The following is a 12,988-nucleotide window of genomic DNA, read 5'->3' as shown; positions in this document are numbered from 1 at the left end:
AAAAAAAAAAAAAAAAAAAAAAAAAAAAAAAATTTAAAACATTTTGACTAGCTCATTCCAGGCACTCTTTGTTCAGAAGGGCAAACAATACACCAATAGGGAGTAGGTAGGAAAAGCAGAGTGCAAAACGATGGGTATAAGAGGGCCCAGAGACATGAAAAAGTTTTTAAATAGGTTTAAAAAAGATATCCAGCTGTCAAAAAAGTTTTGAACTGGTTAAAATACTCATTGCTATACATCAACAGAAGGGAAATATTAACCTAGTCTGATATTAGTCAAGTCTGTCTACTTTTTGAATTTCAACTTCCTTATTTGAAAGCTAAAGTGATTGGATGAGGTAATGTCTAAGGCCCCTTAGTTCTAAAAGACTATGATTCTAATATACAAATATATAGACAGCTTTAATACATAGCATACTCTAGGGTTAAAAGTGGACAATTAATATTTCTTTCTGTTCTTTTAAAAATATCTCCAAATTCTCTAAAGTGTTGGTATACTCTTTGGTCTTAGTAAATCCAGTGGAATGAGTATTATCTTTGCAAACTGAATTTTACCAGTTTCATCACTAATCTGAATAATTCTACTATTTGGACAATTACAAATATTAAGTGTTTGGGCTAATTTTGTCCTTACCATTTTTTCTGGAAGTTGTTTTTTGTTTGTTTTTTAATAAAAAGTACTGATAACAGCAGTATCCTGCCTCTCCAATTTTGGAAGTTCATTTGTCTCTTTCTTCTAAAGAACATGAGGGGTGGGGGAAGCGGAAACCTCTGGTTAGGGTAAATCACTGTGTGTGCGTGCGCGTGCATGCGCGTGCGTGCGTGCGTGTGTGTGTGCTTAATTTTATGACGTATGTACATAACTAGGTAGGGCACAGGCTGGAAGAGCTATTTGATTATAAGTTCTAAACGCTATTTTTAGAACTTTCTTCAAATTATAAAGTAATTCTCAGAAGGAACAAAATCTCTTGGGAAACAAGAGGTACAATAAGCAACATGTGTCTATTTTCCTTTGGATACACAGCATTCATGGAGCTTCTCTCTAAATATGTACCCTGAAAATAAAATCAAAACTGAAATACAAATGAAATATTTCTTAATTTTATAGGGGAAGAAAACAAGTAAGGGAGTATTTTCTAAAGAAAGCAGAAGAATCTAGGTAAGAATTACACACCAGGTGAACAATCATAAAGGTTTTTCATTGTTATGGCTTTCTCATTAAGAATTCAAAAGAAACAAGATAGATTTAACTATATTTATAAAACATACTATTAAATTAGATGTATTAGATATTTAACTATAGAAAGCATCAACCTAAAAACCAATTTTAAAAATCAGCAATCAAGAGACAGAGGGGATCTCAAATAAGTCACGGAGATACAAAAAATGAAAAGGATACAAACCTGGAACTGTTTCACAAATACTAGTCATGCAAAGGTGCATCTGCTAGCTGATACCCATTTGCTTTTCTCAGAACACTGCATCAACTTTTTTTGGCTGTGGAACCTATCCTGTCTAGTGACACTAACCTATCCTTCTAGTGACACCAATCTAACCTTACATTTTATAAGTGAGAAAACTGTATTCTAGAGCTACTCAGTCGAATGTGTCATCACTAGGCATATGAGACTATTTAAGTTTAAATTAATTAAAATTTAAAAAAATTAAACTCCAGTTCCTCAGTTACACTAGTCACATTTCAAATACTCTATAGCCACATGTGGGCACTGGCTACCATACTGGACAGTGCAGGTCTAGAATGCTTCCATCACTGCAGAAAGTTCTATTGGATAGTGCTGGTCTGGAGATTATTTGATTTATCCATACAGCTAATGTGGCAGAGCCAAAGTCTCAGTCCTCTTTCTACTACTTTACCTCCTCCACAAGACCTTCATTAATCACCTGGTTTCTGAATTATCACGTTGGCCTTTTGTTAAGTTCTGCTTACAAATATCCATTTGCTTCCCACAGGTAAACAAACTTTAAGCTTTGCATGGCATTCCGCAATCTTACCTTAGTCTCTCACCATTCTCCTACATAAAAACACACTCTAGCCAACTGGTCTACTTGTTAAATATATTAACAAAACATAGTTTCACCTCCATGACATTTCCTATGTCTTTGTCTCTGCCTGAATACTCTTTTCCACCTTCTCTGCTCTGCTTATTTAAAGTGCTACTCTTCTTTCAAGGCCCAACACCTACCTTATTTCCACAAATCATCCTAGGTCAGTAATTATAGATAAACTACTAAAAATTGTTTCATACTTTTATATAGAAGTTTACAATTTTCTAAATACTTCACCTAAATATTTTACTCTGATTCTTTGCTAGAATGTGGGAAAAAAGTTAAGCAGAGTAAAGGTAATCAAGAGTGTGTGTACGTGTGGCGCTGATTACAATTTTTTAAAGGGTGATCAGAGCTTACTGAAAAGATGACATTTAAACTAAGGCTTGAAGGGAGTTAGCAATGAGAAAATCTGGGGAAAGAGCATCCAAGGCAAAGGCAACAGCCACTGAAGAGGCCTTAAGGTAGGAATGTGCCTGGTATGTTCAAGGACTAGCCTAGAGGCCAGAATGTGGCCAGAGGGAAATGAGCAAAACAAAGAATATACGAGATAGGTCAGAATGTTATGGGACCAGGTTGTGTATGGCTTTATAGACCACTGTAAGAACTATGGCTTTTATCCTAAGCAAGATGGGAAAACTTAGGGGGCTTCTAAACAGAGACAGTTTAGAATCTGAATAATTTAAAAGGATAATTCCAGTGCTGAGAATAGAATGGGAAGGAAGAACTAAGGACAGTAACATGGAGCACAGTTTAAAGGCTACTGCAATACTCCAGGAGAGAGATGACGATGGGCATAAGGGTATGTTCTGAAACTAGAACTGACAGAATTTCGGATGGAGTCCAAGAGGATTCTGGCCTGATTAACCAGAAGGCTGAAACTGCTGTCCACTGAAATGGAGAAGGCTGTGAAAAGAACACGTTTAGGGAGGAGCTAAGAGCAGGGGTTCATTTTCAGACATTTAAGCTTGAGATGCCTTTAAATCTTAGGTGAGAATGTACAGCCAAATACCCACATGACAGGCATGGAATTCAGGAAAAAAGTCTGGCTTAGAGATAAAATTTTGGGAAGAGTTGTTATACGAATGGTGGATAAAATCACAAGCACGGATGAAGTCCCCAGAGGAAGGGTAAGGACTGAGCCCTGTGGCAGTCCAACTTTAAGATATAGGGTAGAAGAGGAGGCTCCAGTAAAGGAGATAGGGAAGGTAGAAGGAATCACACCCTCATGAGACAAAACCTCTTGGTCTATCCCATCAGTATTACACTTGCTCCCTCCCCTAAATATAAACTGTATCTTAAGAACAACCTGAGAGACAATAAGAATGTATCTTACATGATATAAGCTATTTCTTAGGCCTGTTCAGACTTGAGGGTATTAAGACACTTCCTCTGATACTTCTCAGAATGGATAAGAATTCTAAAGGAAGAGCCGTCTGGTCTCTGAGAGTCACAATGCATGATACAAAACAAAGGTAAGCACAGATCTTTTCAATTTTGACTGTATATTAGCTTCCTGTTAACAAATTACTACAAAGTGGGTGACTTAAGACAACAGAAATTTATTTTCTCACAGTTCTGGAGGGTAAAAGCCTCAAATCCAGCAGTGTTACGATCCCTTTGGGGGTTCAGGAGAATCTGTTCTTTGCTTCTTCCAGCTTCTCGTGACTACAAGCATTCCTTGGCTCGTGGCCACATCACCCCAGTCTCTGCCTCCATGCCTCACAATGCCTCCACCTCTTTTGTGCATCTTCCCCTCTTCTATCTGTAATTTCCCTCTGCTTTTTCCTTATAAGGACAACTTGCCATTGAATTTTGGACCCCTCAGATAACTTGGGATGATCTCCTCATCTCAAGATCCTTAATTACATCTGCAAAGACTCTTTTTTCAAATAAGGTATCATTCACAGGTTCCAGAGATTAGTATGTGAACATCTTTTTGAGCACCACCACACAATCTACTACATGACTCCAGAAATTTTTGCTAAGGTCATCAGTAAAGTGTGTTATGTTTATGCAAAAAGCCAAAGGATATTCATCTATAATTTTTTAAAAGTTACTATTATTATTATTTTTAATGAAAGGATATGGCTATAAGGAGATACCTACTTGATCTGGCTACGTATTTGATTTAGCTATATTTGGCTACGTGTAACTGCTTACCAGGTAACCACTGCAACCCCTGGTTTGGATAAAGAATCAGTTACTGTGCTATATAGTACATATCCTGTACTATAGGATGTGATGATAGGCTTTTCTAAATGGTTGCTTTATTTTCCCCACTTAAATGCACTTAATCAGTCCCCACCCTCTCTTTCCAAAGGACCTTATTTCATGATTTTGATTTAAGGATGCCTATGTAAGAAGTGTTGGTTATTCATGCAAACAAAAACTGAAGGATAAATTAGTTAAGGCAATATTTAAATAGATCAGAGGTTTAAAATCTGGTTCTGGGGCAGACCTAGTCACCTCTCCTGACTCAATATGTTACAAGAGCATCTTGTATTGATTCATTCATTGTAACTTATTCCAGTGTGGGAGGTAACAGGACCTCCGCACCAGTAGTCTCATGGGTACTTTTTTCTTCTGTTTTTATACTGAGATTTGCTATGACAAGTTACAAATAATTTAAAAATCTATTTTGTAATAGTCTTGTCTGAGTAGTTAAGAGTGTTTCAAAGACATAATTTATACTAATCAAATGAAACAGATGATAGCACATTCTCCCTCATTTTACAGACAGGGAAAGAGAGTGAGGCAGAGCCATTTTGGGAAAGTTGTACAAATGAAAGAAGTCAGGTATCCTGACTTTCAATCCAACTCAGTAATTCCAATTCAATGACATATGTGCTTCTGTATTTGGACTCAAAAGACATGTTAGAAAGAGACTATCAAAAAAGACAAAAGAATTTCTGTGGAAAGGAAAAAACATTTCATACAAAATACTCCTAGAGCTGTGCTGTCCAGTGTAACCACACGGTGGATCGAAGACTTGGTATGAATAAAAGAATGTAGTCATTCACTAATACATGCTGAGACAATAATGATTTGTATATGTTGTGTTAAATAAAATATATTATGAAAATTAATTTCACCTGTTTCTTTTTACTTTTTAATGTGGCTAACAGGAAATCTTAAATTAATTTATGACTTACATTATATTTCTATTAGATATCCCTGCTATAGAAAGAGTTATGAAATAGTTACATTACAGTACATAACTTTATTCAGTTAGCAAATACTTATCCAACACCCATCATTGTCAGGCCTTATGCTAAGTGCTGAGACCTTAAGAGTGAAAAAAGATAATGGTCCCTGGCATCATACAGTTTACATTATCTCCTACACTTCTACTGCACATTTCATATGTATTATCTCATATGCATAAGAATAACTTAGAATACTTCACCATTTGGGGAGCAAAAGCCAATACCTGACTTAGAAACCAGAAAATATAAATCATCAGTAGATTTATAGTAATGTCCATCTATTTTTGTGATACACTAGTTATATTATTATGCTATATATGATTTATCTGGAAGCCTAACACTATCTCACACCCTATAGCTTCTCCTGGTTTCTTGCTCCTTCCCTCTAACTCATTTGCTCCCTCCTAGGGCTCATCTCTACCAGAAGTCTCTACAACTGGCAACCTTGCTTGCTATTCACATTACAGCAGGGCTGTTTATACTTTCAGGGGTCTCCAGAGGAGGACAGAGGTCGAAAATGTTAAGTGTACATAATTTTAAGGGGCTAAGTTCAGTTTTTTGAACCCAAGACTGAGTTTTGAAGTTTCTTTTCGGCTTAAACAAACTAGGGTGATTTCTGAGGATTTTGCTTCAAAATTCAACGCACAAATTTATTTGAGGGCTAAAACAACTCCTTATTAGTTTTATCCTACTGAGGATTTCACAGAAGAAAACTCTACCCAGGGAGGGGGAAGGGGAAGCTGGGACAAAGTGAGAGAGTGGCATAGACATATATACACTACCAGATGTAAAACAGATGGCTAGTGGAGAGCAGCCGCATAGCACAGGGAGATCAGCTCAGTGCTTTGTGACCACCTAGAGGGGTGGGATAGGGAGGGTGGGAGGAATATGGGGATATATGTATACATATAGCTGATTCACTTTGTTGTACAGCAGAAACTAACACACCACTGTAAAGCAATTTACTACAATAAAGATGTTTAAAAAAAAAATGCTGGTATACTCACACACAGAAAAGGAAACTCTACCAAGCAGGACTTCAAAAACAAATTAACAAGTAGCATTTCTCAAGTAATTGACTTTTAAAAGAAAATAGTAGGTAACATCAATAGAACAAGAATGTATAATGTTTTTTAGGCTAATATCCTAGCTTTCAAGAAAATGTCAGTAATAAATTAATTGTTCAGGTTTTATTGACAGCTACAAAGAGAGCAATACAAGCAAAACTACTTTATCAAAAGGTGCTAATTTTTCTCAGTTTAATACATAAAGTATTACTGACATATCACAGCTATTGAGAAACGAACGAAATATCCAAGTTTTAAATACCCAAAATGATTTCACTGCCTTTCTTCTACCGTCATCTGAAATACAGATGTGTTTAACAAAGGAACAGTATCCCACAGTCTTTAGCTGTGCAGGTGTGGTTATATATATAGTTGTTTCAGGGTTATACAAAGCTAACAAAAGCTGGTACCTCATGACTTAAAAATTAAAAAGCCAAAGAAAAATAATAATTACTCCTGACTGGAGAAAAAAATCACCTAAGGAAAATTTAGCTGATCTCCATAAGTAATCAGATTAACATTTTGCTTAAAAAAAGATCAAACCAAAACCTTTAAGTTAAAGTACTTCATGTACGACCATGGGTCCTTTCAGACCATCATTAAACTACTAGTGCTAGTTTGCCAAACACAATGCCAATACAATCAAATATAAATTTAGAAATTCAACCTTTTTTTGGCCTTCAGCCCAAAATGGCCTAATTTTTACATGGGCCTTAAATGATAAAAGATCATAAAGCTTAACACGAAACCTGCCTGCATTTGACAATCAACTGTCACTTGTTAGAAGCACCAGAAAAACAAATAACAATTCTCTAAGATTTCCTTTATAACCTGAGTAGGGAAGAAATATAAAGAGGCAATTCAGATATAAATGCAACAAAATTTATCCCTAGCTTACTCTCCGCCCAGCACCTGACCAGGGGTTTTGATGTGTTATCACAAATATTTGTCCTTCCTTCTCCTCCTTGAAAAATTCAGAAAACTACGTTTTTCAATCCTCAGCGCCCTCCAGATTGGGGGGGTGAGGGTGGGGCGGTGTGGGCAGGGATGATTAGAAACCAAAGAATTTCTGTGATAAATCTAAGGAAGTGTTAAGGATAAAATCAGAACCTGCCATAATATACAAGAGATTCTTCCAAATGATAAAAGAGTTTGTTTTAAATTACCTATATTTAATTCCATCTAACAACCCCGTGAGAATATCTTTCAATCTGATCCCATTGAAGAGAGGCGACCCCAAGTGTCTTAATTCACAACTGCAAAAATATGACCTTACGACTTCCTCTATTTCAAATGTGTGAAATGCATTTATTTTCCACTAAAATGCTGAAGTAGCTTTAAAAACAGACAATAATCTTAGTATCTTTCATATGTTAGATAGAAAAAAACGTTTCATTTAATCAAGTAAAAAGGCACCCAAAATTCTACAAATCACCACCGAAGTTTTAAAAATTCCAATACTGGTCTGAAGACAGTAAAATGGACAGTTCTTTCTATAAACTCTAATGATCAACTGAGGCGTCATTCAAACGAAACAACAATATTTCAAGTCTGGAGACTAAAAATTGAGTTGTGTTTCAATTCCTAAAATAATGTCACAGTTTTAAAAGTTAATCTTACTGGAATCCTCCTGGAAGTCACAGATATTGAAAAACTACACTAACATTAGTTGCCAAATGTAATTTTTTCCTCAGAAAGACACCTTGTGGTGACATTAAAATAGTTTCTGAGGACACATGAAATGTAAATTTCAGTTACACTGTATACAATAATAGAAAGGGGAATAAAACTAACAAATAAAAAGGGTTTTTGTTGTTGTTGATGTTGTTGCATAATGTGGTTTAGGTCCCAAGACTTAATTCTAGATCTTTACCATGGAATTGCCCGTAGCAAGCAAAGAACATTTGAAAATAAGCGTCAACAATAGATCATCGCCATTTTCTAAATAGAAATATTTACATTTTGATTCAGTTCTGACGTTCTGACAGTTGGGTGTTAAGGAAGCATAAACAAGCCAATATGGTAATAACAGCTTGACTTATAAAGATGCTCATTAAGATGGTTAATGGCAAAACCGAAAATGAAACTTGGGCATACCGTCAGACTTCACATAACAAAAAGGGTCAAGGAATTAGGTTAAAATTAAAAATACATATGTGTAAATAAAAAGACAGCCATGTTCCTACCAAAAAAGAAAAGGAAAGAAAAGTGGAATGCTAAGGAAAAATCACAAACATTTTAAGGCAACCGATCAGAGGAAAGGACTGCTTTATTCCTCCACCGTTTACTAACATTTAATACTAGCGTTTGCAGCCAACACCTGGGTTTGAAAACTGCAGAGGCATTTAAATGCTGGTCTTTCCAACGTCCACCCAACAGGACATTCCGCAACATTTTGAATAGTAAATATTAACCAGAATAAAACATCATTCGTATATTTCTACCTTCAAGAGCTAATGGGAAAAAAATAAGACCTTTCTTTCTCCCATATGCAGCCTTAACCATTCTCTCCTCTCTTTTATTTACTGCCCTTCGTCGCGAGGTTAATGAACCCTGAACTTATTTTCCTTCTTCCCATTAATGAAAAGGGTGGGGGGCGGCAACGGCAGAGGGGAAGCCAAATGATAGGAAAAACTGGAAATTAAAAATAGTGGCATTACTGGCTGGAGGAAGACTGACAACTCCCTGAAGGTTTAGCGTGAGGGAGACAACCCTGGAGGACCCCTCCTAAGACATACTTCACCCCAAGACCCCACCATTTTTCGTCTAATTTCTGGTTTTGCAGAGGGTGGCAGTCTCCCGGATGAACGTTCCCCAGTGCCTGCCTCTCTTTTCCCCGAGGCCTCCAGCCGCAGGGGGTGGGGGGCGCTGGCCCCGGATCCGAATTTGCAGCGAGGCCCGGAAATCGGTCCGTTAGAGCCGATTTCACCCATCAGGAATGCGCTCCGCCCCCGCCACCTCCCCGCCGCAGCCGCCCTCCGCGTCGCCTGCTCCAGGGGCCGGGGAAGTGCAGGACGGGAGCGCCGCCTCCGCCCGTCACAACATCGCCGGGTCGGCCGCCCTCGCCCCAGACTGCTAGGGCCAGGAGGACAGGGCTCGGGGCGTATCCCACGCCTCCCCTCCGCCCCCGCGGCCGAGGGGACGCCAGCGCCGGGGCCAAGCCGGGCACGCGGAACCAGCCCGAGGCCCGACCTCCGGGCCGCCCCGGCCCCGCGCCGAGCACTAGCAGGGGCGCCTTTCCCGTGGGATTTCCGAATCCATTTCCGTCCCGGGGAGGGGCGCAAGGGTAGCAGCCGGAGAGCCCCGTGTCGGAAACTGGAGCCGCCCTTGCCCTCTGGCTCCTGGGCGCAGCTTCCCCCCGTACCCACCCGTACCTTCAAGTCCTCAGGGCGGCGCAGGGCTGCGGGCGAGCAGGCCCATCTCCTGGCGGCGGCAGCAGCCAAAGGAAGTACGGAGGAGGGTTCCTCAGACCCGCCAAGGCGCCTCTCAGCTGGGGCGGGGGGAACGGAGAGGAGGGGTCCAGACCGCCGCTTTCCCGAACTCCTCCTCCGCAGTTCTGTCTTGACTGCTGTTCCCGGGAACCAGCGCCGCAACTGCCATTCCCCCCCTCCCTCAGCCCCCGCTGTCTCCGCCCCCTCCTCCCACTCCTTCCTCCCGCCCCCGCACCGCCCCTGCGCACCGCCCGCGTGCCTTGCGTCATGGCGTCACGCCCACCCGGCCCGTCGCGGGCGGCTCTGGGACGCGGCTGTTCGCTCGCTCGTGTTCTCCCTGCGCGCTCCCGGGAGCTCCCCGCCAGCGACTCGGGCGGCCGGGAGTGTGGCCCCTCCCGCCTGTCTCCCCGCCCGGGGCTGTCAGTGGCCCTTCCTGCCCATCATCCCGCAAGACTTCCCCGAAGCGGGCCGGGCTGTGGGGCAGGTGTCTCCTCCAAGGACGGGTCGGAGTGGCTGGAGGTGTAGGGAGACGCTGGACTTGCGGAGCCCAGCTTTCGGCGTTTCGCACGCCATTATTCATTCCTTTGTGTTCTCACGGTTCACCTGCTAGATTGGCAGCCCCAGGGAGAGCGGGGCCGTGGTGCTGCAGCGAGTTTCTAACCTCTCCGGGAGGAAATGTCCTTCCCTCAGGGTGGCGGCGCCTTACCGCCCCCTTCTTTTAACAGACCTTAGTTTTCCGCAGGGGCTGCTAGGAGCAGCCCTTAGCCACAGTTGAACACCTTGCGTGAGGGTTCGGAGAATATCTTCCGCTCACCTCTTTTTTTCCCACTTGATATCACAGGATCCCTTAAGAATTCAGAATTCATATTTCAGTTATGTTTGATACCTTCTGAATTACTTTAATCCACTTTATCCGTTCCACCCCCATATCCTTGAAGCCAGCCATACCCCCTTTGAATTTTTTAACCTACACATGACTGGGTATCAGTTCATCTTCGTTGAATAAACACATTCAGTCCATTCCTTCCTAGTTGATTTCAAGATTTAGTCACTCTTTGGAATACTGAGACACAGGAATGTGATAGATGCTGGAAAGAATGTCCTTTCGCCATCTGTTACTTAACTAAATATATCCCCCTATCAATCCTTGTTTTAGTGTATCTAATTTAAATTAGAAACAAACCAAGGAGCCATGGTCTTTCAGAGGGTACTTGGTATCTTTGGTAACCCAGTAAATATTTACCAATTAGAAAACTAAACAAGGTTTCTAAGCAGTTTAGGTCTAAGTATATTTGACCACAACTCTTAAAGGAAGTAATGATGGGTATGTTCATTTTCATTTATCGGAAGTTTTAAAGCTGTTATATATTCCTTTAAATGCTATTTGGAGGCTGCCAGCAATTTAATCAGTGGGATACTTTGAGCCTACAGGTAGTACAAGAATAGGAAGTTAAATGGATTTATAGAATGGTACCCATCCATAATATAATCCTTCCTGTAAATATATCAACATGTTGAACAACATTTCAGAACAGATGGGGCATTGTCTTGGAAGGGAGTTTTGAGTAAAGAGTCTGTGCAGAGTGGGAATGGTCTTGTACTCTGTCATAATTTCCGGAGATGCCTTTTCCTGTCATCTTAAAAACTAGAGGGATTTCCTGTTCTTCACTAGGGCAACGTAAATCTATTAAAGAAATATCTGTTGAACATCTCCACTCAAATCCCCACAGGCACTTCAAACTTAGCCTGTCCAAGACAAAATTTGTTATCTTTTTCTCAAAACTTGCCTCTCTCTTTTACCCATGCCCAAGCCAGAAATCTAGGATTCTTCCTAGGCACCCTCCTTTTGATCAGTTCCAGTTTGTAGTTAACCACCAAGTCCTGCTTATTGCATGTCCTAAACATCCCTGCACTCACTCTCTACTATACCCCCCTTCTGCCTTTGGGGCAGTGGTTTCAGCTTGGGCTGCATGATAGAATCTCCTCTGGAGCTTTAAGAAATATCCTGACGCCCAGGCTGCATCCACCAATTAAATCAGGAGCGCTGAGGACGATGCTCAGGCGTCAGTATTTTTTAAAACTCCCCAGGTGATTCCAATGCAGAGCCAAGGTTGAAAACCACCGGAGGGCCTCATCATTTCTCACTGGATTACTGCTAAAGCATAATAATTGGCCCCAGGTGCCTTCATTTTTGGTGTCATTCTCCCTTCTTTCCCTACTGTCTTTTAATTCATTCAATATCAATTCAATAAATATTTATTGGGTGCCTAGTTCAGGCAGAGAGTTTTGCTGTTATTGAAACAGGGAATACAGCAATGAAAAAGACAGGCCTTGTTTCTGCTCTCATAGAACATATATTCTGGGGCGCAGAGTTGGGGAAGGCAGAATAAATAACAACAGAGACATAAACAAAAGGAAATAAATTTACCAGAGTAACGTATAGAAACCAGGGAGCCTGTTACTTCAGTTTGGTGTCTCAAACTAAAGTCTACTCCTCTGACATTTGAGCTGGGTTCTATTAGGTTGGCCAAAAAGTGCCTTCGGTATTTAAGTTAAAAAAAAAAAGACATTTTTCATTTTCACCAAGAACTTTATTGAACAACGTATTCACCCTTTTGTTCCACTACCTTCTGCCATTTTTCAGGCAACTTCATAATTCCATCTTCCCAAAACTTATCTTTTTTGAGAAAAGAACTGTTCCAGGTGCCTTTTACAGTCTTCCAGGGAATTGAAATTTTTTCCATTAAGAGAATTTTGTAAAGACCTAAATAAGTGGAAATCCAAAGGTGCAATGTCTGGCGAATACAGCAGATGAATCAGAACTTCCCAGCCAAGCTGAAACAGTTTTTGCCTGGTTATCAAAGAAACATGTGGCCTTGCCTTATCCTGATGGAAGATTATGCATTTTCTGTTGACTAATTCTGGATGCTTTTCATCAAGTGCTGCTTTCATTTGGTCTAATTGGGAGCAGTAATTGTTGGAATTAATCATTTGGTTTTCTGGAAGGAGCTCATAATAGAGGACTCCCTTCCAATCCCACCATATACACAACATCACCTTCTTTGGATGAAGACCGGCCTTTGGCGTGGTTGCTGGTGGTTCATTTCGCTTGCCCCACAGTCTCTTTCATTCCACTTTATTGTACAGTATCCACTTTTCATCACCCGTCACAATTTGTTTTAAAAAGGGAATGTTTTCATTACTTTTTTTTTTTT

The 12,988-nt window shown here is 40.5% G+C and overlaps 1 protein-coding gene across 1 annotated transcript in view; it reads right to left on the bottom strand.

The window, feature by feature from the left end:
• RNF19A (ring finger protein 19A, RBR E3 ubiquitin protein ligase) overlaps positions 1 to 9,966 on the bottom strand; it is a 58,679-nt gene extending 48,713 nt beyond the window's left edge. The window contains exon 1 of the mRNA XM_007104846.4: positions 9,717 to 9,966. The gene's annotated coding sequence lies outside the window, so the exon portion shown is untranslated. The remainder of the gene's footprint in view (positions 1 to 9,716) is intronic.
• Between the last annotated feature and the right edge of the window lie 3,022 nt (positions 9,967 to 12,988).

Source organism: Physeter macrocephalus, chromosome 15 (genome assembly GCF_002837175.3).
Source record: "Physeter macrocephalus isolate SW-GA chromosome 15, ASM283717v5, whole genome shotgun sequence".
NCBI lineage: Eukaryota > Metazoa > Chordata > Mammalia > Artiodactyla > Physeteridae > Physeter > Physeter macrocephalus.
Note: the sequence above shows the minus strand (reverse complement) of the source record. Positions and strands in the feature narration are given on the sequence as shown.